General features: G+C 34.8%; 1 long non-coding RNA gene across 1 annotated transcript; it reads right to left on the bottom strand.

The window, feature by feature from the left end:
* Nucleotides 1–1,684: 1,684 nt before the first annotated feature.
* Nucleotides 1,685–4,677, bottom strand: LOC134240635 (uncharacterized). Its single transcript, XR_009986485.1, has 3 exons — nucleotides 4,298–4,677; nucleotides 3,233–3,364; nucleotides 1,685–1,891 (listed from the first exon to the last, which is right to left on the bottom strand). It is a non-coding gene; the product is annotated as an uncharacterized LOC134240635 (long non-coding RNA).
* Between the last annotated feature and the right edge of the window lie 1,870 nt (nucleotides 4,678–6,547).

The raw sequence follows: 6,547 nt of genomic DNA, 5'->3' as shown, positions 1-6,547 counted from the left end.
AAATATATTGGTGATTTAGCGTATTGCGCACGCGCATGTGCATGCATGCATGTCCTTGCATTTAAATTTGATAGAAGCATAGTGTAGAAATCAATTATACCTATTCATATTCTGAATTTCATCCCGTTTCGTTGAGAACTTAGAAAGTTACAGACATTTAAAGTTTCAGTCAATCAGATGGCAGCACACGTGCGTGCGCATGTTTTTATGATAATTCTTATATATCATGCTGTAGATCTTTATAGAGTATGAATATGTTCAAAATTTCAAAGGATTTTGTCGAAAAACAAGAAAGATATTGATACTTTTGTTTCAGCCAATCAGAGCAAAGTGCACGCGCATGCGCGTGAGATCTTGCTATTTTGACCATGTTATAATGTCTGTACTACTTATATATCCTCATTTTATGAGTTTTAAAGCATTTCATCAAGAAATAGAAAAGTTGCGGCTATATCTATTATATTAGTCATTTTACGTGTTGCACGTGCGCGCTCTTGCAAGCACATGCGCGAGGAACATGTCATCATGCCTATACAACTAATATTATACTTATATTATGAGTTTCAAAGCAAAAAGTCAAAAAATAGAAAAGTTACGGTTATATCTATTATATAGGTCATTTCACGTGTTGCACGTGCACGCTCTTGCAAGCACGTGCGCGGAAAATGACCTTGATTCCGCAAATCTACATAACATGTCTACTAACCCTAAAAAGGTTTTACCTACTTCGGGTGAACAGTTTACAAGATCACTCGCGGACAAAAAAGTACCCAGGAAGAAGAAGAAAAAAAATAATAACTAGTGCTAATTGTAACGGGAACCGTTACAGATGTTCCCCAAACGCTCCCCAACTCCCTTTTAGTGCCATATTCCCTGTAATGTACTCTATATGAAAGCATTCAGTCCAAAAGTATTAAAATCACTCATTCAAGTGTATTTCTAATTTCACTCGTTCCAAATGCACGCACGTGCGTGCACGTGCATGATGACCATACCTTCTTGTAGAAGTCCCTAATATTTATCTATAATCTGAATCCCATCCTGTTTGGTTGAAATACAAGGGAGTTATAGCCATTTCAAGTTTCAGCCAATCAGATTGCAGAACACGTGCATGCGCGTAATTTCTTGAAATTTTTTGTTTGTCATATTGCAGGACATTCTCATGTATGATTATGTTTTAAATTTCAAAGCATTTCGTCAAAAAACAAAGGCGATGTAGTCATTCAAAGTGTCAGCCAATCAGATTGCAGCACACGTGCATGCGCGTGATTTCATGAAATTTTTTCTACATCATATTGTAGGATATCATAATTCATGACTATATTTTAAATTTCAAAGCATTTCGTCAAAAAACAGAGAAGATACTGAGATTTTTGTTTTAGCCAATCAGAGCGAAGCGCACGTGCATGCGCGTGAGTTCGTGCTAATTTGACAGTGTCACATTATCTACACTACTAATATATCTTTATATAATGAGTTTCAAATCATTTCACTAAAAAATGTAAAAGTTATAGCTATATTAAGTATATAAGTCATTTCACGTGTTGCACGCGCACGCACGTGCATGCGTATGCGCGCAAAATGACCTTCGTTCCGCACACCTACACTACACACCCATTAACCCAAAAAAGGTTTTAGGTCAGTTGGGTGAACAGTTTCTGAGAACACTTCCGGACAAAAAAGTACCGGAGAACAAATGGGTACAGTCCACTAATTGTTTTCCCATAGGCGACAATGTTAACGTTTCTTCTCATAGCGATGTCCCTAATTTTCGTTCGGTAGTGAGTGACCCCTCAAATCAAAGCACATCAACTTGTCTTTCCTTGGTTAAAATCTCGAGGTGGCATGTCAGATTCGTTTTCCGGCAAAATGCGTCTGTCTGCGGGAACCTCTAAAAATGAAAGTGAAAGTAGGGGAATTTCAGAATTCTCACTGGCGTTATAATACACAAAATAATTCGGCTGATCTTCTTGATAAATTACATTTTCAAAGCTTTTTTGGTAGGAAAGATACTCCTTATCAACAAGTGTGAGGCTCAGTTCAGTACACCTGCCCAATTTTTTTTAAGCAAGTCTGCAATTTAAGGAAACTTGTAATTTTTTCTGCACTACTTTCTTCTCCTACCGATTCTAAAAATAATTAGTGGGATGTACCCAATATGAAAAAGCATTTTTTTGATTTTACAATATTTCACACTGTTTGTCAATCTAGAGCATAAGCAGAGACATCATGCCAAGTTTCATGAAAATTCAACAGTTAATTAAGATTTTACAGCATTTACAGTTCTATGTGTAAAATCCTTAAAAAATGCTCCAATCTAGCCAAAACTGCACCCAAGTTTTGAGTCAAATTTTAGCCTATTAACACATTTATACCATTCTTAATCACCTTCATATCTTTAAATACATATAGTCAAATCATAATCCAGCACTTAATTGGGTCAATTTCACTTATTTTTAAAAATTAATGTATTTCCGCACAAAATATGACCACTTTTCACCCTCTAATTCATAGTTTCTCCAGAAATGACAAAAAAATGAAGTTCACAAATACCCCGAAAGTATTAAAATGAAAAAGTACTTATTATTTTCTGTCCATTGATGTATCATTCATGAAATTTGGACTATGAATGAAAAAGTTATAAGCCTTTATAATCCTATATAGAATCATTTGTTTTAAAGCAATTTTTATAACAATGCAAATTTACTCATCTATGACGTCACAATGACATCATAATAATGGATAGCTCAATACATGTGTATCATTACTTTTCCCGTACTTTTCATTTAAGACAAAATCAGTGCTTATATACTATTATTTACTTTAAAAAATAAAAATATGTGGTGTTGCAGATTAAATAAATAGTTCACTAAAGTTGTTTTGTTTCCATGGTAACCATTTTGTAATTTGTAGGAAAATGAGACAAAATTTTATTTCCTGACAAATCGCATAATTTTGACTGTCAAATATTCATGAAATTTCAATTCGTATATCCGTGTAATCTTAATAATGCATAATTTACAAAACAAAGATGTAGATCTAATTAATTTGAAAATCTTAAATAAGAAAAGAAAATCTATATGAGCTGCAAAATGTATATAGCAGTGCATGTACAGATTAGTTATAGCTAAATACTTTCACATTCTGATCACCTATTTAATATGTAAATTTCCTCACCCCCACCCCATCCCCCACGTCAAAGAAATTTTTTTTTCAGAAAACTTAAACTTACATATTTTGCCGACTGTCACATTTTGCTGGTTCTTTTTCAAGATGTATTCAAATGGGTGTGCATTTGCTGGCCAATAGTTTTAAACACCATCTGCATGGACCTCATGTTTTTCCTGTACCAATCACCATAAACCTAAAAAAAACAAATCAATACAATAAATGGTACAATATCACATTTGCAGACAGACAGACACACAGACATTCAACACGTACAATTTTTACCATATTCCTTTTCTGACCATTACTTGAAATTAATTAATTTAAAAAATGATTACCGGTAATTTGCTCCCACCTGAAATCACACTGTTTACATTGGTAATTAAGTTAATTCAGCAGAATTATATAGGTAAAAATCATGTTTTACTGACAATAATTGAACATTCAACAAATACATGTAATGCAATTGCTAAAAAAATATGAGAAAAATCAGTTAATGTGCATGTTCACACACATCGTTTAACTCCCAGACAACTGTACCCAGCTTGACCGCGCAACTGATCTGAAATGATGTATGTCAAGTATGCATATGTGACGCGCCGATCATCGACATGTTCCAAAAACATTAAATTATTTACAAATATTGTACTAGGGTATACCTCTTACCTCCTGTGTAAAATACAAATGCCCATCACCTATATACTGCTTAACACTGCCCTGAACAGTTTTGATAACTTTCTGCTAAGTCTACTTTCACTTCGACCTTGACCCCGATTGAATACCGATCCCGAACTCATTTGTGAATTTTTGTGTATTGAAAATAAACCACAGTGGAGCATGTACTTCTACATAATTGCTTCTTAAGCAAATTATACATTTATGATTCTGAATAAATAAATTATATAAATCGATACATTTAATCTACATGATACATGTGTAAACAATGGGTGATACATGTTGACTGTTCCGGGGGGGGGGGGGGGATAGACACTTTATTTATGAATCAATTTGTTTAAAAATGTGTATCAACAATATAAGAATTGTTTTTTTTCATAAACTTGAACAATTGAAAATAATAGAAAACAACAACTTTGAAATAAATTCAAGATTTATGACATCTTTCACTTACTTATAGGCTTCCTAATATGGGTACAGTCCACTAATTGTTTTCCCATAGGCGACAATGTTAACGTTTCTTCTCATAGCGATGTCCCTAATTTTCGTTCGGTAGTGAGTGACCCCTCAAATCAAAGCACATCAACTTGTCTTTCCTTGGTTAAAATCTCGAGGTGGCATGTCAGATTCGTTTTCCGGCAAAATGCGTCTGTCTGCGGGAACCTCTAAAAATGAAAGTGAAAGTAGGGGAATTTCAGAATTCTCACTGGCGTTATAATACACAAAATAATTCGGCTGATCTTCTTGATAAATTACATTTTCAAAGCTTTTTTGGTAGGAAAGATACTCCTTATCAACAAGTGTGAGGCTCAGTTCAGTACACCTGCCCAATTTTTTTTAAGCAAGTCTGCAATTTAAGGAAACTTGTAATTTTTTCTGCACTACTTTCTTCTCCTACCGATTCTAAAAATAATTAGTGGGATGTACCCAAATAAGAAAAAAAAGAATAATAATAATAATAATAATAATAATAAGAAACCGAGTAAAAACAATATGTTCCCAAACTCCGTTTGGGGAACATAACTAGTGCTAATTGTAACGGGGACCGTTACAGATGTTCCCCAAACGCTCCCCAACTCCCTTTTGTTGCCATATTCCCTATAAGCTTCATTAAATAGGACAAAATATAATTGCATTTGAGACTTTAACAACGCCAAGTTCATTCAAATTCTAGCATTGCACGCGTGCGCATGTGAATGCATGTGCGTAATGACCATATCATCTTGTCTACACAATCTATATATTTTAATATACTAAATATTAAAGTATTTAATCCAAAAGTATTTAAAAAAACGCCCATTCAAGTGTATTTCTAATTTTAGTCATTTCACGTGCACGCACGTGCATACATAAGCATGGTGACTATACCTTCTTGTAGAAGTCCATTACATCTATCTATGATCTAAATTCCACCCCGTTTGGTTGAAAACCGAGGGAGTTATAGCTGTTTAAAGTTTCAGCCAATCAGATTGCAGCGCACGTACACGTACGTGTATGCATGTGCATGGTGACCATACCTTCTTGTAGAAGTCCATTATATCTATCTATGTTCCAAATCCCATCCTGTTTGGTTGAAAACCAACGGATTTATAGCTATTTAAAGTTTAAGCCAATCAGATTGCAGCGCACGTGCATGCACGTGTTTTCATGATAATTGCTATTTATCATGTTGTAGGATATCCTAATGCATGGCTATGTTCAAAATTTCAAAGGATTTCATCAAAAAACAAGAAAGATATTGAGACTTTATTTTCAGCCAATCAGAGCAAAGCGCACGTGCATGCGCGTGAGATCTTGCTATTTTGACCATGTCATATTGTCTAAGCAACTACTATATCCTTATGTTATGAGTTTCAAAGCATTTCATCAAAAATGTAAAAAGTTACACCTATATCAATTAAATCGGTCATTTCACGTGTTGCACGTGCACGCTCTTGCAAGCACGTGCGCGCAAAATGACCTTCGTTCCGCAAATCTACATCACATGTCTACTGACCCTAAAAAGGTTTTACCTAAGTCGGATGTGTAGTTTACAAGATCACTCCCGGACAAAAAAGTACCCAGGAAGAAGAAGAAGAAGAAGAAGAAGAAGAAAAATAATAATAACTAGTGCTAATTGTAACGGGAACCGTTACAGACGTTCCCCAAACGCCCCCCAACTCCCTTTTGGTGCCATATTCCCTTTAAGCTTCATTAAATTAGACAAACTCTGTGCATTTTCGACTTTAACAACGTCTCCCCAGAAGGATACCAATTATTTTAAAATTTTAGCATTGCTACCGCGCACATGTGAATGCAGGTGCGTAATGACTATATCATCTTTCTACACTATCTATATACTTTATTATACTATATATGAAAGCATTCAGTCCAAATGTAATGAAAATCACTCATTCAAGTGTATTTTTAATATCACTCGTCCTAAATGCACGCACATGCGTGCACGTGCATGATGACCATACCATCTTGTAGTAGTCCCTTATATCTATCTATATTCTAAATCCCATCCTGTTTGGTTGAAAAACAAGGGAGTTATAGCCATTTCAAGTTTCACCCAATCAGATTGCAGCACACGTGCATGCGCGTGATTTCATGATTTTTTGCTACATCGTATTGTAGGACATCCTAATGAATGTCTATGTTTTAAATTTCAAAGCATTTCGTCAAAAAACAAAGGAGATATAGCCATTTCAAGTTTCAGCCA

The sequence above is a fragment of the Saccostrea cucullata genome, unplaced genomic scaffold (assembly GCF_032062105.1).
Source record: "Saccostrea cucullata isolate Sc308-1 unplaced genomic scaffold, CSIRO_AGI_Scuc_v1 ctg3043, whole genome shotgun sequence".
NCBI lineage: Eukaryota > Metazoa > Mollusca > Bivalvia > Ostreida > Ostreidae > Saccostrea > Saccostrea cuccullata.
The sequence above is the reverse complement of the archived record's forward strand: the minus strand, read 5'-3'. Positions and strand labels throughout refer to the sequence as shown.